Here is a 23196-nt window from a genome sequence, read left to right as displayed (position 1 = left end):
GTAAAGTATTAAGCCTTCATAATAGTATTTGACAACAGCCTAAACAAGAATTATGACTTCAGTACAGAAGGAACTTCTGAGTTCATCTAGATGAGGAGTGACAAACTCCAATAGAGGTGGGGGCCAGTGGTCTGTGTATAAGGATTCCTGCAGGTGGTATATTGACTTAGTTTTAAAAGGTCATCTTATCTATGTTTTATGGTATTTTTAATTATCTCATTCCATTTTTATTTTAATCTGGGTCAGGCTGTCCTTGGGAGTATTGTGGACCACATGTAGCCCTAGACCATCTGTTTAACACCTTTGATCCAAACCACATTCCCTGACTCATTTTATAGGGAAACCTGAAATTCAAAGAAGTAAAATGATTTGCCCAAAGTTGTGAAACTCTTAAGGGACAACCCCAGAGCTCTGTGCTCAGTACTCAGCTTCTAGGCCTGTTCTGATTTTTCCCCATTTATCATGCTTTCCAAGGCAGGCAATGCTATAAAGATATTTTAATTCCCTAAGGGGCCCAGTGTTGTTCTTCAGGTAGATTGCTCATTGTTCACAAATGAAAGGGAGGAATGGAAGAATAGAAGAAAGGAAAGAGGGAAGGAAGGAAACAAGAAAACCTAATAAAAGAGAATATGAAAAAGAAGAGGGTGATCATCAATATCAGAGGCCACAAAAAGATCAGAGAAAATTAGGGTTGATAAAGTCACTGGATTTGTCAACTAAAAGATCATTAATAATTTTGGAGACAACAGTTTTGGATGAATTATGAAGTCAGAAGTCAGACTGTATGGGGTTAAGAAGAGAGTGAAAAGAGAGAAAGTGGAGGCACCTGTTTTTCCCTAGCAAACTGACTGTACATTCAAAATCCCCTATTTAGACAAGTCTTAAATAATCCATATACAGTAATAAACCCTACTAAAATGAACTCTGAAGGATTAAGTTGTAGAGCTAGTAAGTGTTAAGGGGGCACTTCTGAATTAGGTCTCTCAAGATACGAGGTCTATGACTTTTTTTCCAATTATTCCAAGTAATGTCATTTCCTAAATGCACTATTCAATATCTCATATCCTGGCTTGTTCAATACAAAATTTTAGAACCTGCAAATATTGATTGGACTTTGTGTTCTATCTCTTTGATGTGAGTGGTGAATAACTTTAGTAAGTATATATATCTCCCTGCTATAGGACTTTTTGAGTTTAATCACCTAATCATAGAATTTCATGTAGTCCAATCAATGCAAGAAAATCTATATGAAAACAAATGGGCATCTAACCTCTGCTGGAATATGTCCAATGAAGGGGGACCCTTTCACCTCTCTATGCAGCTCATTCCACTTTTTGACAGTTCTAACAGGAAGTTTTTCTTGACATTAAGTCTACACTGTCTTCTTTGCAATTTCCTCACATTGCTTCTACTGTTGCCCTCTCAGACCAAACAAAATAAGTCTAATCCCTCTTCTATGTCAGAGCACTTCCCGTGTTTAAAAACACTTAGATACTCTCAGAATCTTCTCTTTTGCAGACTAAATATCTCCCCCCTTTTCAAAATTTATTATATGAAAAGCCTTCTTCATTCTGGTTGCCCTCTTTTTGAGATTTTTCAATTGACCCACATCTTTCCAAAATTGTGGTGATTACAACTGAACATAATCCTCCAGACATGAATGCAGCTCCAAATAACATTAGTTTCTTTTGTTTTTATTTATTTTTTGTATCATGCCACATTGTTGACTAAGACCTCTATGTCATTTAGAAGCAAACCATTGTCTACTCATGTCTTCACACCTTCTATTTGTGAAGTCATAAAAACTCAATAAATGTAAGTTTATAATTATCCCTATTTAAATTCATCATATTATATTCTTCTTAATGCTGTAAACTTTGGGTTTTTTGTTCGTTTGTTTGGCTCCTGACTCTCTTATCCAGTGCATTAGTTTTTCTCTCCAAGTCTGTATCTATCATCTCTAAGTTTGATAGGCATGTTATCTAAGCCTTATCCAGGTCATTGAGAAAAGTGTTAAACAATACAAGGTCAAGCACAGATTCCTGACGTACTCCAATGGAGAGCTCCTGCCAAACTAAGATTTAGCAAATAATGACAACTTTTTGAATCTGGCCATTCAAATAGTTCCTATCCATTATATCTCTTTCCCTAAATAGCATGAGATTTTTTTTTTTACCAAATGGTTTACTAAAAAATAAGCAATTCAGAACTTAAACTATACTACGAGGCCATAATTGTTCAAACAATCTGGTCCTGGGTAAGAACTAAGTTGATTATAGAACAGCTGAAATGTACAATGTTTGGAAGCAAATTAGTAAAATAACCTACTGTTTTATAGACCCAAATATCCTAGCTATTGGGACAAGACCTCATTATTTGTTTAAAAAAACCATTGGGGAAAATGGAAAGTAATCTGGAAGAAATTAGGTATACACAATACAAGAAGAAAAGCTACAAATGGGTGAAGGCTGTGATATGAAGAGTGAAATCATAAATAAATTAGAGAAACATGGAACAAATTACCTGTCAGATCAATGGATAGTGGAAGAATTCATAATCAAAAAAAGATAGGTTCAGAGGATGTCAAATGGATAATTCTGATTACATAAAAATAAAAAGATTTGGTACACAAGACACAGTAGTCAATGGCTATAGTAATGTACTGTTTGATAAACCCAAAGACTTCAACTTTTGTCACTATTTGACAAAAACTGCTGGAAAAACTGGAAAATAATATGGCAGAAACTAGACATAGACCAACACCTTATATCATATACCAAAATAAAGTCAAAATGGGTATGATTTAGATACAACAACTGATACTATAAGCAAACTAGGAGAGCAAGTAATAGTTTACCTGTCAGATTTATGGAGAACTGAAGAATTTATGACCAAAAAAGAGACAGAGAACATTACGAAATGCAAAATGGATACTTTTGATTACATTGAATTGAAAAGTTGTTGCACAAAGCCAATGCAACCAAAATTAAGAGGGAAGCAGAAAACTGGGAAAGAGTTTTTATAACAAGTGTCTGTGACAAAGGCGTCCTTTCTAAAATATATAGAGAACCGAGTCAAATCTATAAGAATACAAATCATTCCTCAATTGATAAATGGTCAAAGGATATGAACAGGCAGTTTTCAGAGGAAGAAATTAAAAATTTGAAAATGTTGAAAAAATGTGAAAAAATGAATGAAATGAATGAAATTGAATGAAAATGAATGAAAAAAATGAATAAAAATGTTCTAAATCACTATTGATTAGAGAAATGCAAATCAAAACAACTCTGAGGTACCATATCACACCTATCAGATTGGTTAACATGACAAAACAGGAAAATAATAAATGCTGGAAATGTGGGAAAATTTAACACTAATGCCTTGTTGGTGGAGTTGGGAACTGATCCAACCATTCTAGAGAGCAATTTGGAACTATATCCAAAGCACTATAAAACTGTGTATACTCTTTGACCCAGCAATACTACTTCTAGGTCTTTATCCCAAAGAGATCACACAAATGGGAAAAGGACCCACATGTACAAAAATATTTATAGCAGCTCTTTTTGTGGTGACAAAGACAATTTCCAATTGAGGGGATATCTATCAATTGAGGAATGGCTGAAAAAGTTGTGATATATTTTGTGATATACACACACACATATACACATACACCTATATATATATATATATATATACATATATAAACATATAAATGTGTGTATATATATATACACATATATATCTATAATATCAATACTATTGTGCTATAAGAAATGATGAGCAAGAAGACTTCAGAAAAATCTGGAAAAATTTATATGAACTGATGCTGAGTGAAGTGAGCAGAACCAGGAGAACACTGTACACAGTACCAGCCACATTTTGTGATGACTAAATTTAATAGACTTATCTCTTTTAAACAACACAAAGATATAAGAAAATTCCAAAAGACTCATGATGAAAAATGCTGTCCACATCCAGAAAAAAGAACTATGGAGTCAATGCAGATTGAAGCATATTATTTGCTCTCTCTCTCTGTCTCTGTCTGTCTCTCTTTGTCTGTCTTTATCTGTCTGTCTGTCTCTCTCTCCTTTCTCATGGTTTCTCCCATTGGTTCTAATTCTTTACAACATGAGTAATGTGAAATTGGGTTTAATATGATTGTATATGTTGAGCCTATATAAATTTACACAGTCTTGGGGTGGGTGATGAGGAAGATGTGGAGAAAATTTGGGATTCAAAATCTTATGGAAATGAATGTTAAAAACTAAAAAATTAAATAAATATTTTTTTCAAAAATAAAATACATAGATTTGCACAAACAAAACCAATATAACTAAAATTAGAAGACAAAGAACAATTTGGGTGGAAAACAATTCCATAACTTTTTCTGATAGATTCTCATTTCTAAGAATTGTTGGGAATTGCATCAAATTTATTAGAATAAGAGCCATTTCCCTAACTGATAAATCATAGTATGTAAATAGATAGTTTTCAAAGGAAAAAACATCCAAGGTATCAATAGTCACATGAAAAATTCCTCAAATCACTAATAATTAGATAAATGTAAATTTAAACAATATGGATACCACCTTATACCCATCAGATTGCAAAGCTGACAAAAAAGGAAAGTGACAAATCCTGGAAGGGCTGTGGGAAAATAAGCATATTGACACACAGCTTGTGGAGTTGTGAAGTTGTTCAACCATTCTGGAAAGCAGTTTGGTACTGTGCCCCCCAAAGCTATTAACTACACAGTGCATTAGCCTTTTACCAAGCAGTACTACTCAATACTGCTATGTGGTCTATACCCCAAATAAATCAAAGGAAGAGGAAAAAGACCCATATGTATCAAAATATTTGTAGCAGCATTTTTGAGGGGGAGAGGTGAGGGACAAGAATAAGAAACTAAGGAGGAGTCCATCAAATGGGGAATGCCTGAACAACTTATGTTAGCTGAATGAGATGAAATACTACTATATTGTAAAAAAATGATGAAGGGGATGGTTTCAGAAAAACATGGGTAGACTTGTATGAACTGATACAAAGTAAAGTATAGAGAATGAGGAGAACAATTTATACAATAATAGTATTACAAAGACAAAAATCTTTGAAAGAGAGAACTCAGATCAACACAATGGCCAACACAATTCCAGAGGATTCATGATGAAAAGTGCTGTCCACTTCCATATTGAAACCTGATGGAGTCAGAGTACAGACTGAAATATATCTTTTTTTTTGGACATGGCTAACGTGAAAATGTGTTTTGCTTAACTATGTACATTTGTAAAAAAAACTTTTTGTTTTTGCTTTCTCAATGAGTAGGGTAGGGGATATGGGAGGGAGGGAATTTATGACCAAAAATAAAATAAAATAGAATTTTAAAAATAAAGACAATATAGACAAACTATACCTACAGCATATATTTAATCTTTCAGTGTGGGTAGTCCACTAAAAAGAATAAAAGGAAATAGTATTATTCTTTTACAATATATTTTTAAGAAAGTCCTTATGGCTCTTAAAAATCACTGCTTCCTTTTTCTAGATGTTTACTTACCATCTCTTTAACATAAGGTTTTAGAATTTTTACAAAAATACATGTCAAATTGAGCTACAGATTCCATTTTTTTCCTTTATATGAAAATTTTGACATTTATGCTTTTCTAGCTTTACAGTACATTTCCCTTTCTCTATGATATTTCAAATATCACTGACAATGTCTCAGTCCTATCCTATAGCTTTTTGAGCATCCAAAGATGAGATTCACTTACACCTGGTGACTTGAATTCCTCAAAGGCAGCTAAATTTCTTCTTAATAATGTCTTATTATATTAGGTATCATCTTCCTATTAGACATTTTTGTTCTGTCCTTTTCAGTCCAAGAGTCATTTTCTTTGGCAAATATAATAGAATGAAAACACAATTTGAACACCTGTCTTCTCTTTGTTGTCAGTTATAATAATTCTATCAATTAGTTGGTCAACCGTCAATTATTAAGTACTTTCAATGTGCAAGAAACTATGCTAAATGCTAGGGACATAAAAATAATGGAAAAAATGCTTTTGCTCTTAACGAGTATGTGCAATGGTCTAATCCCTTCTTTCCTTCTCTTCTTTCACCCAATATAACTTTAAATAACCTTTTTTGCTGCCTATCTTTTTTTTCACCAACCTCAACTCGTTCAAGGCATTAGAATTTCTATTCCTTTAGAACTAAGCTGTCTTCATGCTCTGTTACTTGATTTTCCTTCAATCTCTTGTGTATATCTTTTTAAAATGTAAGTTTGTTGGTATTCTTTTTTACATTATTTATATTTACATTATATTACATTTACATTATTTTCCTCTTCAAATAGCTTCCATTTTCATCCTTATCAAAATTGTTCAATTATTGTTAATTATTGTAAGATTCTCTTTCTTTTTGATCTGACCTTCTGTAGAATTTTAATCCATGGGGTGCTATCTCTTTTTCTTCTGAGTTCTTTGAACTCTGCTTTCACAAAATATAGATTGCATATCAGAATGTGCTTTATTTGTCTGTATCAAAAACTATAAAGGGAATACTCACATTCCTACAAGGCTTCTATCACTTCCTCCCCAACAACCTTTTCTTTCTGCAAATAAAGATCATATCTATATCTTCATTCCTACATCTTTTGAATGAAAGATGAAATAATCATAAACAAAGCTAAGAAATGATTAGTTGTTCTGTTTCTTTTTTTGACAATACTTATGATGTCTAGATAATTAAAGTTCTCCATTAATTCCATATAATGGTTCTATGGCAGGCTTGTGATCTCTTTCTCAAACTGGATCCATTTCTTTTTTCTGTCCATGGGTCTATGGCATATTTGGATGATAAGTTCATTTCTGTTCCTTCATTCATCTTCTACTAAATATCCTCAACCCCCCTGCTTCCTGGATTTCCCCCCATGGGTGTACTCAAAATGAAATGATAATCCAATCCTTACTGTTTTTACCAATTTTATTTATTTTGAATAGGGTATGCTGTATAGAGCCTTTTTCCAGGCATAAGTCTTATCCAATCATTTCTCAATTGTATCTAATGGGTCAAATGCTTTTTCTTATGTTAGGAACTCTAGAACAGTGGTTTTCAAACATTTTGGCATCGGCACCCTTTTATACTCTTAAAAATTATCAGAAATTCTTTATGTGGATTATACTTATTTATTTATACTATATTGGAAATCAAATGACAAAATGTTGTTTCAGTACCCTCAGCAGGGTACTGATCGTGATGGTAAAATTTTAATGGCTGTGTGCTTAATGCTCTTTTCTAGTCTCAAAAGGCAAATCATAAAAAATGGACACAGGTATGTTTTCAAATTATTTCTTAAAAATATGCTAATTAAGCATAGAGACTCAATGTAAAATAGGCAACATATCATGTACCTAATAATATGAACTAGATTATCTTATCCTTCATTTGGAATTCTGGCAACAAATCCCATTGCCAAGTTTGTCTACCTCTCCCTCAAAAACTGGTTCCACCCTGAGAGGTGACCTCTTAAGGCAATTCAATCTGACATTCACCTCAATCCTCTTTTACCACCTTTTCTCTCACATTTCAATATCACCAAGTTCCAGGAGAACTTATCAGCTTTCTACTAAGTTTATGGAGCCAGTACAATGTCCTTGGAATAGCAGAAAATAAAAAAGAAGCCCAGCATTCCCCAGACCACACTCATAAGTTTGAATAGGTCTCTAAGCAGGCGTTTGGTTTTTTGTTGCTGTTGTTGTTGTTTGTTTGTGTTTTTGTTTGTTTGTTGGTGATTCCCTGCTGAGGGTACTGAAACAACATTTTGTCAATTTTATCACAACAGTAGAGAAGTATGTTGTAGACTCAGAGCAGGCATATTGAAGACACCACAGAGAATTACCATAAACATATTCAAATAAATCTTACCTACACATTTCTGTTGATTCACAGGTGATAGTTTTTAGAAGGAATCTAAAAGGTATTTCTAACAATTATAAATATCCAGCATGAAAATGAAGACCCAGGGGCACAGGTTGTGTTTTCCTCATTGTCCATTAAAGGCAAAGAACGAAGAAGAGAAAAATTAATTTGGGAATGTACAATGTACAGCTGTGTAAAAAGATGGTATCTGAGCGTGAGACTTGGGTTCACTGGTCACAACTTAAAATATAAAGACAACAGATTACTGGAAAGTGATGGAGTGTTCCTATCAAAACCTGGTAACATTGTATTTGTTGGGTATCGTCCAAATCTAATCAAAAGGATTTTGAATTTAAGAGTCTCAAGTGAGAAGGAAACAGACTGTATATAACCCAAGTTAGAAAACAGAGAATATCTGTAGAGAAGAATAGATATTGAGATGCCAGAAGTTTAAAGGAGACAAAATCCATGAAAGAAGCTTGTAGTAAATTCATGGTTTCTACATGAATTTCCAGAGTTTAGGCAACAATCAGAAGGAAAAAAGTTCTAATGCAAGGAGAAAATTTGAGCTCATAGGTATTATTGAGATTTGGTAGGATGGAATCCTTGACAAAATCATGGTTTTGAATCCTGTTTAAAAGAAACAGCATAGGTTCAGAGGATGGAGTAATATTGTACATCAAGGAATTATACTTATGGGGGACAGAGCCAATATGGTGGAATAAAGATTCACTTGAGCTCTCCCAAATTCCCCTCCAAACAACTTTAAAATAATGCCACAAAATGAATTCTGGAGTGGTCGAACCAACAAAAGGATGAGGTAAAACAATTCTCCACCCCAGGACAACTTAAAAGGTCTGCAGAAAAGGTCTGTTTCACTGAGGTGAAGGTGGAGCACAGTTGAGTGAAAGTTGCACTCTGGCAAACCAGCAATAGGTTTTGGGGAACTCAATCAGCAGCTGGGCCTTCCAGGATTCTCAGCCCACAGACGGTAAGGGGAATGGATAACTGGTCAGAAGGAAATTACTGGGGATGCTTTGCTGGTACTGTGTACAGGACCCTGTTTCATTGCCCATACAAAATTCTGGGTCACAGTCCCAGGGCAAGGAGGAACACTATCACGCAAGAGGAGCCGATAGGGTGCAGTGTTTCTAGTCACTGTGCCAGGGCAGGAAAAAAGTGCTTGTGGTCACTTCATGGACCACAGCAAATGCCAGGAAGGCAGTGACTACAACTCTCCTTAGATCATACCACCTTGGAAGTACTGAAGAACTAGCTCAGAAAACAGCAGCATGAAAAACCTGAAGCTTGGGACAGTGCCCCCTCTACACTAGGAACAGATCTCAACTTTAATGTAAAGTTAATAGTCATAAACAGGCTGGACAAAAGAGCACACACATACATACACACAAACATCACACACACACACACTCACACACACAGACTATCAATAGAAAGTTAATTTCAAACATTGTGGAGCCACAGTCAGGATAACACAAGATGTGGCAGCTTTTACATTAAAGAATGAGAGGGTTTTGAATATGGTATTCTGGAAGGGAAAGGAATTAGAATTACAATCAAGAATCACCTACCCAACAAAACTGAGTATAATTCTTTGTGGGGGGGAGTGGCTATTTAATGAAATACAGGACTTTTGAGCATTCCTGTTGAAAAGACCAGGGTGGAATAAAAAATCTAACTTTTAAATATAAGACTCAAGAGAAGCACAAAAAGGTAAACAGGAAAGAAAAATCAAAATGATTCAATACAGTTAAACTGTTAACATTGCTACATGGGAAGATGATGTTGTAACTCCTAAGAATTTTATCATTATTAGGGCAGGCAGAAGGAGCATATATAGACAGAGAGTACAGTGTGAGTTAACTGTGATGGAATGATATTTAAAAATAAAATTAAGACATGAGAAAGAAGGATGACTGTGATGGGATGATAGCTAAAAAAAATAAAATTAAGAGGGGAGAAAGAGGGATGCAATGGGAAAAGGGGGAAGGGAAAGGTAGAATGAGGTAAATTATCTCACATAAAAGAGGCACAAAAGAGCTTTCACATGCTTGAATCTTAGTCTCATTGGAATTGGCTCAAATAGGTAATAACATACATGCTTAGTTGGGTATAGAAATTTATCTTACCCTAAAGGGAAGTAGGAGGAGAAGGGGATGAGAGAAGTGTGTGTGTGTGTGTGTGTGTGTGTGTGTGTGTGTGTGCGTGTGTTTGTGTGTGTGTGTGTGTATTTTCTGATAAAGGCCTCATTTATCAAATATATAGAGAACTGAGTCAAATTTATAAGAATACAAGTCATCCCCCAATTGATAAATAGTCAAAGGACATGAATAGGGAGTTTTCAGATGAAGAAATCAAAGCCATCCATAGTTAGGAAAAATTATTTAAACCACTATTGATTAGAGAAATGAGAATTAAAACAGCTTGGAAGTACCACCTCACATCTATCAGATTGGCTAATGTGACAGGAAAGGAACATGATAAATGTTGGAGGGGATGTGGGAAAATTGGGACACTAACACAATGTTGGTGGAATTTTGAACTGATCCAAACATTCTGGATAGCAATTTGTAACTGTATATTGGAGATTAAAAAAAAAGTGGCATGGGGGAGGAGGAAAGGACCTAAATGTATAAAAAAAATTTATAGCAGCACTTTTGTGGTAGCAAAGATTTGGAAATTGAGGGCATGTCCATCAATTGGGGAATTACTGAACAAGTTGTGGCATAAGATTGTGATGAAATACTCTGAGAAATGTGCTCTAAGAAATGATGAGCAGAATGCTTTCAGAAAAACCTCGGACAACTTACATGAACTGTTGCAAAGTGAAGTGAGCAGAACCATGAGAACATTGTACACAGTAACAACAATACTATACAATGATCAATTGGAATAACTTAGTTATTCTCAGCAATACAATGATCCAATATAACTTCAAAAGATTTATGATGAAACATGTTATCCACCTCCAGAGAAAGAACTGATGGAGTATGCATGCAGATAGAAACATGGTTTTAAGTTTTTAATTTTTCTTGTTTTTTCCCCTCTTGTTAGTCTGTGTTTTCTTTCACAAATGACTTATATGGAAATATGTCTTGCATAACTGTACCTGTATAACCTACATCAACTTGCTTGCCTTCTCAGTGAGGCAGTAGGGGAGGACAGGAGGGAGGGAATTTGGAAATCAAAATTTAAAAAGAAATGAATGTTAAAATTGTTTTTACGTGTAATTGGAAAAATATTTTCTTAAAAAGAAATTATACCTTTTTGAGGAAATCTATGAACCAGAATGGGGTAAACACTATAGAAAATATGTGGATAAATGTCAATGGAAGGAAAAACAAAAGTGATTTTATCATTCAAGTAAAATGCGGACTGTCAGGATAGAAAGAACTAGGCAAACAATGTGGGAAACAGATCATGAGTCTCACATAGAGCTATGATATAGCAGTAATGAGTGATTTCTGTTATCCATATATATGCTGGAACCTTGATATGCAAAAAAAAAAAACAGAGCAGTCAATAATGTATTGCCTTCCCTTAGTGATAATTTCATTCTCCCAAAGGTGGAGGAATAAATAGAAATTATTTTCTGTACCTGATTCTCAGGAAGATGATAGTTATTGAGATGTAAATAAAAGAAAAACTAAAAGAAATCACTACTCTCTCCTAGAATTTGTGATACAGAAGAAGAAAATTTGGCATTGTCTGACATGTACCTTAGATTTGGGGAAAGAAAATTTGAAAGGATTCAGAGAAAAAATTGTTGGGATCCTATGAAGTAAAATGCTGTAGGGGAAATTGGGCCAGGAGGGGTGTGAGATACTCAAGAATAAAATTCTGAAGAAATAGAGGGAGTGAATTCCTGTGAGAAGGAAAAATCTGATTTGTCTAAATAGACCAATGTGGATATACAGAAAACTCATTAATTAACTTAGGTTTATTTAAAAGGTAGATAAGATGGAAGCATGCCCAAGTTGCAGAGGTTGATTACAAAACTGTGATACTCACCTGTCAAAACAGTCTCAGGAATACTGGAGATTACATTAATCTGAGACTGGAAAGGGAAGTTAAAGACTGAAAACAACTTTATTTTAGTTATGAAGGAGGAACAATTAGCATTTATTATCAACAAGCATTTTTAAGCACCTATATGTTTTAGGACTATGCTAAACATCAGGGATATGAAGTGAGACAAAAACCAATCAAACAAACAAACAAACAAAAAAAAACAGTTCCTGTCATCAAAAACCTCACAGTCTAATAGGGGAGATAGCCTTCCAAAAATTATGTACAAATAAAATACAGGATAATTAGGAAATTGTCTCAGAGGGAAGACACTAAGAATAAAGAGGACTAGGAAAGGCTTCTGACAGAATGTAAAACTTTATCTGGGACTTAAAGGAAGCCAGGAAAGCCAGAGGGCAGAGTTGAGGAGGGAAAGCACTGTAGGCATAGGGACAGCCAGTAAAAAATGACCAAAGTTGGGAGATGGAGTGTTGTATGCAAATAGAATAAAGCCAGTATCACTGAGTATGAGACATAAGAAGACTGGAAAGGTAGGAGGTGGTCATTTATGGAGGGCCATTTAAAAATGAGAGGATTTTATATTTATTTTATATTATTTGAGGTGATAGGGATCCACTGGAATTGATTGAGTAGGAGGGCAACATGTCAGATCTGCTTTAGGAAGATCATGTTGACAGATGATTTTAGGGACTGGAGTAGGGAGAAATTTAAAGAATGGAGACCTACCAGGAGACTATTGCAATAATTCAGTAGTGAGATGATGAGAGCCTGTACCAGGGTGGTTGGCATGCCTTGTATCTGAGGAAAGAAGAGACATATATAATAGAGAAGATAGAAGGGCAATCAAAGAAGGTATATATGACCAGTTCTTGAGCTGGATGAGACAATGATATCAACAACAGAAATCAGAGATGTTCAAGTCTTATTTTGATTCTGTTTTCTTTGATAAGGAGAATTATCTTTATACTGGAATTTATAGGGGAAAAATGACTAAAATAGAGATTTGACATTCAGAGATAAGTGAATAACTCATATTAAAGTATGAATCTGCCCTTGATGAATTCAAGTCACCTGAGCTAGAGGATCTACATCCTTGAGTACTGAAAGAACTGGCAGATATGTTTGCTGAGACAATGTCAGGGATATTTGAAAATGTATGGAAAATCAGAGAGGGGGCACAAGATTGGAGGAGAGTAAATGCTACATTTTTTTTTTAAAAAAAAGTTTAAGAAAACAGAATTTACAAAATTTACACCAGTATCCTTGGATTCAATTCCTGAGGAAATTCTAGAATTGAGCACTAAATAGGTGATCAGAAAATATCTAGAAATGGAAGCCATGATTACAAAGAGACAGCATAGCTTCAGTAAGAACAGGTCTTGCTAGATGAAACATTTTGATAGGATTACTTAAAAAGATTAAGAGAATGATTCATACATAGTTTACCTAGATTTTAGGAAAGATTTTGATAAAGCATTTTATGCTCTTCTTTTGGGGAATATTAAGAGACAGGAATTAGAAAATAATAGAATTAGATGGTTTCAATACTAATGATTGGACTCAAAGAGCAGTTGTCAATGGTTCAGTCACCATGTCTAAAGGTCTGTATGGAAGACCACAGGGATCTATGCTTGGCCTTGTGATATTTAACATATTTACTGATGGCTTAGAAAAAGACATAATAAACGGTATATTTATTAAATTTGCAGATGGAACAACTCTGGGAAAGATAGTTAACTTACTGGATTCAATATTCAGGGTCTAAAATGTACTCAGCTGGTTAGAGCCCAGGTTGAATCCAATAAGAGGAAATTGGATAAAGATGAGTGTAAAGTCCTTGACTTGGGTGCAAAAGCAATCAATTTCAAAAATACAAGATAAAGAAGATATAGTTTAACATTTGTTCTGGAAAATATCTAGGGTTTCAGTGAACTGCAAACTTGATATAAATTGGCAGTAAGATGTGATAATCAAAAAAGAGATAATGCAGTCTTGATCTGAGAGACATACTTTTCTGGAAAAGGGAGGTGATGGACCTTCATCAGATTACATTTAGAATAATATTCAATACCCAGTTCCACATTTCTGAAGGACATTAATAAGAGAGAAATGTCCAGAGAAGTTTTACCAGCATAGTAAAGGGAGTCCAATTTCTGTCATATGAGGATTAGTTGATGGACCTGGGGATTATTAGCCTCGAGAAGAGTTAAGTGTGTGTGAGTGTTTGTGTGTGTGTGTGTGTGTGTGTGTGTGTGTGTGTGTCTAACAATAGATATGTTCAAGTATTTGCAGAGCTTTCAAAAAATACGTATTTCATTTGGCCCTAGGAGGCACATCCAGAAGGAAAGGTGGAAACTTCAAAGAGTCAATTTAGATTCAAGATCAGGAAAAACTTCTAAGTATAGTGGGCTTCCTCAAGAGGCTAGCCAGGGTGGGAAACCTGAGGCCTCGAGGCCAAATGTGGCCCTCTCAAGTGCAGCCCTTTGAATCCAAAGACTTGAGAACCTAGAGGGCCACGTGGTGGCCTTGAGGCAGCAGGCTCTCCACCCCTACTAAATTAACACTTATTAGACATGTTATAGTAGGGATTCCTTCTGAAGTTTCTTACAACTCTTAAATAATATGATTTTATGATGCTATCTCTGGTGGAAAGCAGGGAGGAAGGAATAGATGATCCCTCATTTCTCCACATCTTAGAGGATATCACTCCCAAATTTTCTAATCACTGCCTTATCAGCTAAAGTAGGTTAATCAAGGAATAGGATGTGAAAAGAATATTTCCAAGACATTAATCCAGCAAAATCCAGCTCTATTCATATTCTTTTGGCTCCTGTTGAAAAAATTCTTCATCTTCAGGGCTCACCACAGACAAAATCACAGCACAAATGACAATTACTCATTTCCTTTCAGCAAGTTTTCCTTCCACTGGTTCTTCTCTTTGCATTTACTTGCCTAGAATTTCTCTCTTATTCCCAGCCTGATCTCAGAAAAAAACAAAACAAAACAAACCCGAACCAAACCAAAACTATTATCAAGTATTGATACATTAATGTCATTTAAGTTACGTGAGCCTTGTTTCTCATTGTGAAGTTAAAAATCTCCTTTTAAAAGAATTTTTATCATTAGCTAAGTTAGGTAGGATAGAGATGTTTGGGGGGGGGGGTAGGGAAATCTTGTGTGAAATTAGCCAAATGGGCAGATGTCCACTCTATGTTAGGGGCTTTAATCACTGAACAGCCATCAATTAGAGCAAACTTCCTGAAGGTTCTTTCCTCATCCAATGCTGCAGCTGTGCATTCAGGCAGAGTGGGCATAAGCAGCAGGTGGGAACAGGAGGGGATGGAAATAGAGTTGGGCAGCAAGTGATCATTAGCATAAGTCATAAACTCTATAAAGTAAAGACAATGAGACCAGGAAGAATCCATATGGTCTATTGTGTAGATTCATAAGCAGAGCCCCAAAGTTATAATTAGCATTATTTAGGGGGTTTTTGCATTTTTATTTTTTAATTAAATTTTATATTATTTTCAGTTTCAACTTCTTTGCATTTCCCTTCCTTCTCCTTGCCATTTAGTTCTAATGGAAACTGTGCTTGCTACTCAGAATGAAATTGGATAGAGAGAACTTGATTTAAAAGCAGAACAGTACCTATGTTCAAATCCAGGTTCTGACATTTATTACCTGTTAGAATTTGGACAAGTGCCTTTACTGCTTGACTTCCCTTTGCTCCTGTGCATAGTAGGGGAAGGGATTTCATGAGATGACCTTTGATATCCCTCCCAATCTGAATTATTGTTCTATTAAAAATTTCTTATTTATCATCTGATGACTCCTTGGGTATCTGTATTATTGTTCAAAGAGAAATTAAACCATTTGCTTTCTTAAGTAACTTCAATTATTTTGGTGAGTATATACAATGCTAATACTTTGGTGTGTGCATATAATGCCAACAAAAATTAACTTTTGAATGGAATCTGTCACACCAAGTATGAAAATATTGACCTTAATAATACAAAGGAGATTTTCTATTGGTTATAACTTACCAAACATTGATTGAGAGTCCATTTTGTTCATTGCACTCTCCTAAGTGCTGAGAATGCAAAGACTAAAATAAAATTGTCCCTAACTGCAGAAAGCTTAGATATTACATGAAGAAAACAATGTGTATGCTGATAAGTATATACAAAATAACTGTGGTTAGGGATAGCTAGGTGGCACAGTGGATAGAATATTAGCCCTGGAGTCAGGAGGACCTGAGTTCAAATCCAGTCTCAGACCAGATACTTGGCACTTACTAGCTATGTGACCCTGGGCAAATCACTTAACCCCAATTCCCTCACCAAATAATAATAATAATAGTAGTAATAATAATAATAGTGGTTATTAGGAAAGGATTCCTGTAAGAGGTGGCTCTTGAGTTGTGCTTTGAATAAAGTTAAGGATTATATAAAGAGAAGTGAGACAAGGAGAGGATTCTAGTTGGGGAAAGGCAGGGAGGTGTAATTGATTAACTGGAAATATGGACCATTTAGCCAAATTCTCCCAGCATTTAAATCATAATTTAATTTTCAGACACTTTTGACGATTTATCGGTAAGTTAAGGATTCATCAAAAGCTTCCAATTTTCTAATTGGGAAAGAACCATAATAGGGAGCAAGTGGTCTACCAGGTGAGGAGTTTTGCATGATGTAGAAAATATTGGTTACTTTGGCCCTTTGCAACTAGAATAAGAAGTATCCTTTATGTTAAATTTTGATGAGTACCCAAAAGGATCATTACAGACTAAATATTTCCTCTACTAGCTTGCCTGAAATCCCTCCAATTTGAGTTACTCCTTAAGTTTAAGGAATTGTGTCTTTAGAATCCCATTAATGTTCTATATGATTGTGATAACATATCAGAAGCCTCTTATAACAGTACAAAGTAACTTTAAATATTGGTTAGCAAAGCTCAAGGCCTTCAAGGAATAGGTCACAGAAGAGCGAAGGGTGCTACATCCATAGATTATTTTAGTGTGTAGAAACAGTGTCACGTAGGACATAGAATGTATGAATGTGTTCATTATCATACCATAGCCCTTACTAATGGGAGCAGTTATTTCTGGTCAACTGAGTGTTGTATTTGTGGGCATTCATGAGCAAATCTCCTATAAAATGATGAAGAAATTAAATACCTTTAGTAACTTGAATTTTCTCAACTCAGCACACATTTATTGTATTCTTATACATAAGGCATTATACTAGCCCAAGGAATAGAGCTAAAGGGCCTGGGAGGCAATTGAATTGATCTACCCCACTTAAATTAATTCACTCTACCTCTGATACCTTTAGCAGGTGAGAACTCCTCCACTAAATCAAAGAATTAAAGGCATTAAACTAATATAAAATCTATCACACTCTGTGGGTAAAGGTATAAAATGGTACATTAACTTGGAACCCAAGATTAATGAGACAATAATCTATTCCCTTAAAAAGCTTATCCTCTACCAAGAAACATAAGGTATGTCCACATATCAACATAATATAAAAATAAGTAATGAAAAAGTTTCAATGTGCTATGAAAAGTTGAAGGCTGGACAAATCATCTTCAGCTGATATATTGAAGAGCTCTTCATTCAGATGACAGGAGCTACTCTTGGCTATGAAGAATGGCTATGGATTCAACTGATGGAAATTAGAGCAGAACAAAGTTGTACATTCAGATGAGGTTAAGGATCATGAGTAAAAACATAGAACCAGTGAGCCCATAACATATTTAGAGAATGGCAAATAGCTCGGTTTGGCTACAATGTAAAGTAAGAGTAAATTGCTTCTTTAATTGTTCAACAATTTCTGTTACGAGGCTTATTCAGCTTAGCTGTCCTTGGTAATATAGTTATCCATTGAAATTAAATTATTTATATTATAAGAGGTTATACAGATTAATCCACCTCTCCTATATTAATTATAATAATTATTAGTTTTCATTATCATTTATTATATTATTATAGTCAATATAGACATGATTTCCAATGGATCACAGATTAAGGGAAAAGTATCCTATTCACAAAATGAGCAGGATCTCTTTCATTCAAAATTATGGCCCCAAATGACTGACTGATGAGATAAATTTCATTCAGTAATGGAGTAAGACCCCTTCATTTCAATACTGACTTCTTTATTAGCAGAGCTTAGAAAAATGAAGATAAGTTATCACTTCATTTTTGGAAGAGGAAGCCAGGAGGAGTTGTAGAGACCAACAAAAGGAACATAACCAGAAGTAGATAAGCAATTTCTTTGTCTTAAAGTAGGTGGGATGAAGTAGTTTTGAAAATCGGGATCATTAATTTACGTGTTGTTTGGTAGGTAATATATGTCATTGACAGATGTGAGTAGGTGAGTGACATACTCAGACGTTTGCATCATGAAAATTTCATTACAACAATTCAGAAGGTGGGTTTGTTACAATCTGAGTGAGGGTGACATAAGTTAAAATAAGATGGATGATGGAGATATTTTGGAGGGAGAAACAATAGGAGCTGGCAACTAATAGGAGGTAAGAGTGGAAAATGAAAACATCAAAGATTTATTTCAATAAACATTTGCTAAGTCTACACTGTCTTTGAACACTATGTTAGATGCAGGGGGCCTTCAAAGTTATTTAAGTTATAGACCATGCATTCATATAAAGGACTAAGAGATTTGAGGTCTAAGTGACTGGAAAATTGGTGGAACCCTCAAGAAAAATAGGGAAGTTGGGAGAAGGGGCAGGATTTGAGTCAACAATAATGAGTTCATCCTTAGATATATTAAATTAGAGATGACAGGAGGATATTAAGGTAAAGAAATTCATTAGGAAATAAGAAATGTATGATTGGAGCTCAAAGGAGATGTCAAAGCTGGAGATATAAATTTGGCATTCATCTGCATTCATCTGATGTTTGAAACCAAAGGAATGGATGATGTCCAAAAGAGAGAAAATATAGCAAGAAAAGGGGGCTCAAAAAGGAAACTGAGAGGATGCATATACTAATGGGGTAGAATGAAGAAGAATAACTTAGTGAATGAAGTTTAGAAAAAAATATTAGAAATGTAAAAGAACCAGAGTGAAGCAGTGTCATCGAAGTCAATGCAGGAGAAACCATCCAGAAACAGGGAATAGTCAGTGTCAAATGTTATAAAAAGATGGGGGGAGAAAAATTCAAGAAGAGGCTATCTGAGATAACAATTGGGCAGTCATTCATGATATCAGAGAGAATAATTATAGGGGAATGAAAATCAGGTAACAGAATTTTAGGCACAACTGAATCTTAAGGAAGTCAGGATATCAAATCTAGATTACATTTCTTGGGAGCTAAATTCTGGAGCTGATGAGAGGTGTTAGAGATGGGAAGGATATAGGATAGGCTGAAGAGTGAAGGGCAGACTTGAGGTCAGTTCAAGTCAACCAACATTTATTAAATGCTTACTATGAGTCAGGAACTGTGCTAAGCATTGGGAATACAAAGATCTAGGTATAACACAGAAAAACTACTGTTGGGTTCACTGTTACAGGGACACTGGATCTACTCTTTTCCCTCCAACCCCCTACCCCACACTCCCCCTGCAAGAGTCCACTCTGTTTTGGACTCATGCATGTTTCTGGGCTGGGTTCAGGAAAAGCTTAGTATCTAATGAAATGGGGGTCTAGATTCCTCTTTCTCACACTCTAGTTTATTAAACTCCTACCCTGGAGCCCTGAGGAAAAAAAGTTATTCAAAACTTAAACTTTCATTCATATCTAGAGTCCTCAAGAGAGGGGAGTAGAAAGGTATTCAACATATACTGTGAATTAGTTATGGGACAAGTATTTATTTCCTACACAGAAATAAAATGATAATGGACACAAATGACTCACCTAGTGGACTTACAGAACAGTTTAAAATAGATTTCAATACTTGAATAATGACCCGTTATGAACTTTCAGGATGCTACATACTTAAAAACCTCATCAAGACAAAAACAAAAAAACAAACAAACAGATTTTAGGACTGCTAATGCGAATGGCCACTTTTTAGTCACCTTTTGACTTTCCAAATAACTCTAGTTCATCCTGCCAGAAGTCATCTTCTTTAATGAAGAAACTTCTTTGGCAACCAATAGATTCCAATTCATGGACCTGATGGACCCCTGTACTCTCAAAATCACAAGATCACTTCTAAGCTTGAATATGTCTTTTTTTGAGGCTTATGCTTTGCCACATATTCAGGAAAGGATACAATGCATCCAGGAGTCTAGGTGCAAAATCATGTAGTTGAGTCCTTTGTATAGTTGCCATATGGGTGTATGTACAATTGGGATTGGATTTGGCCTATGGAGGTCTCAACTCTACTGAGATGGAGTTAAGGCTCCCTTTATTTGTACTCTTCAATTCATTAAACTCCTACCCTGGTGCCTTGATGACATATTATGCAAAGCTTAGGCTTTGGCTCATATCTAGGTTTGCAGAAAAAAAGCAGAGAGTAGAAAGGTACTGGATGTGCAATGTAAATTGCACAGGGATTTTTGAACAAGTTGTAATTTATCCAGGCATAGGACAGGAATTTATTTCCTACACACACAAAAAAATATTCTAAAAGATTAAAAAAAAAAGACCCACAATTAAAAAGATGACTTTAGACAGGATCCAGTAACTTAACATATAACTGATTTATAATCTCTTGGGAAACTGGTACTTAAACCTCATTAGATTACAAAGCACTTTGAAGGATTGTTGATTAGGCACTCTACTTTTCACCCTGTATCTGTATTGTCTCCATTAAAATCAAGGTTTTCTAGTGTGGTAGGCCTAGGGCTTGTGCTTCTCCTCCTGTTGAATGCTGCCTTCTGCAATGCAGGAGCTTCTGTTTCCGTTACTCAGATTGGTTTATTAGACCAAGGACCTGGACCTCTTGAATTTACCAGGTGAGCTCCAAAACTTGCTATGTCCACTTTTTGAACCATGTTTGCTCACCTGTTCAAGAAAGGAAACACTCAGAAGAAAAAACCAGCCAGTGGCCTAGATAAAGCCTCACCTGTATGATTCCACAATCCTTATGGGAACAGCTATCATGTTGGGGAAAAAAAGCAATATTCATGTGCCTGTTACCTCATGGGAAGCCTAAAAATAGAGCACTAACTGCCACAAGGGTGAACTGAAGCAAGACAGCAAAGCTCTCTCTCTCTCTTTTTTTTATTTTCAAAGTTGTTATTTACTCATTATTAACATTATTTTCTTTTCAAATTTTGAGTTTCAAATTCACTCCTTATCTTTCTCTTTTCCCTCTCTCACCCACTGAGAAGGCAAACGATATAATATCAATTATACATGTAAAATCATGCAAAATGTATTTCCATATTAGCTGTATTTCAAAACAAGCAAGAAAAATGAGAAAATTATACTTCAATTTGCACTCAGAGTTCCTTGGTTCTCTCTCTGGAGATGGATGGAGATTTTTCATCGTGAGTCTTTTGGAATTGACTGGGATCACTGTATTAACCAGACTAGCCAAGTCATTCATAGTTGATCATCATTACATCATTGCTGTTACTGTGTACAATTGATGGGGTATGGGACCAAGTTGAGACCTTTGCCCCTCACCCCAAAAAGAATTTGGGTCTCATTTGTCTATGGGCCCCAGAAAACCTTTAAACTTTCTTTGATCTCACTCTGGTCTCAAATGGTTACCTGAGGATATACTCCACTCAACTGGTCTTTCCTTATGAGCTCTCCCAATCTCCCTTTGAAAACCTAATGAAGCTGAGTCTTTGATCCTAGTTCCACCTTTGATCTTATCCAGACTCCATTCAAACCTTTTCCTACCAGTACCCTTCATTACCTATTCCCATTGTCTATTCAAACTCCCAGACATTCCCATGGGAATTCCCCCTAAACTTACCCCAGTTTCAGGATCTTTCTCTCAGCCCCTCCTCTGAACAACCAAAATTATTTGAGAATACATAAGATCCACCCTGGCCCCATTTAGACTCTGAAATTCCCTCACGTCTGCTTGTCCTTACGGGCTTCACTAATGTTCAGATTCTGGCCTGTATGGTCCATACATAATAAACTTTGTCTCTGGCTGAAACAAGATTTGGGTCAGATTCATTCAGGCAGGGCCCATCATGCTGTTTTGGGGCCCCAGACCCCCAAGAATCTAGACCTCATCACAACTAGGAGATCCTAGTTCTTCTCACTTCACTTCGAATCAGTTCATATAGATCTTGCCATGTTTTTTTTTTTTCCTGAAATCACCCCATCATCATTGCTTATAGCACAATAGCACTCCCCATGTGTGGCCTTCAGACAGATATTCACCAGATCTCTGCTCTGATGTTGCAGAATTTTCCTGCTTATTTCTTAAGTTTTACTAGACCAGAAAAATATCTCACCCCAACTTTTTGTTAGCTCTGACACTCCAAAATTTGATTCAAGACATTATTTTAAAGTTGTTTGGAGGGGAATGTTAGAACAATTCAACTGGACCCTAATCTGTCATGTTGGCTCCACTCCTTAAACTCTCTCTTCTTTTTAAAAGTCCTCCTAAGCCATCAGTTCCTCAGGCTTAGAAGCCAATAAGAAGACTATTTCATCATTTTAAAATGCCCATGGTCTTCACTGCTGAGTCATATGTATAGCTTCAACTGAGTCATTATACATGGTTGGCCAGAATTGGACAAAATAACTCTGAAAATATTTTATGGAATTATCTTTGTTACTCCCAAAAATTGTTTGTTTTTTTGTTTGTTTGTTTGTTTGTTTGTTCATCTTTTGCTCTTTTGATTGGTTTGGTTTTTAGATAGAGGAGACATGACCTTACTTGGCAGAGGAAAATGAGTTAATAGAGAGATTGAAGATGAAAAGGAATGAAGAGTGATCAAATAAGTTCTGGGTCCTGTCTCCAAAGGCATACCGTCAAGAGCATAGGTCAAAAAGTTAGCTTTGCCAAGTAGAAAGTCCATGTTTTCCTCTGATACTAGAAGATAAAGAGGAGAAGATAGAAGATAATAATATTTGTGGGAAGTCAGAGTGAAGAAAAGGTAAATTATTTCTGGTGTTTGCTGTCTTCTCAGTAAAGTTGGAGACATTGTCTATTGAGGGAAATGAAGTTGCAGTCTTACAGAGATGGAAGGAACAACCAATATTCTATCTTCCCAATACCTCTACTTATAATTCTACATGGCACATTCCTCCTTGTCAGTAAATTTTAAGCTCCACAAGGTCACACATTGT

Source organism: Vombatus ursinus, unplaced genomic scaffold (assembly GCF_900497805.2).
Source record: "Vombatus ursinus unplaced genomic scaffold, bare-nosed wombat genome assembly UNPS02014812.1, whole genome shotgun sequence".
Classification (NCBI taxonomy): Eukaryota; Metazoa; Chordata; class Mammalia; order Diprotodontia; family Vombatidae; genus Vombatus; species Vombatus ursinus.
The sequence above is the reverse complement of the archived record's forward strand: the minus strand, read 5'-3'. Positions refer to the sequence as shown.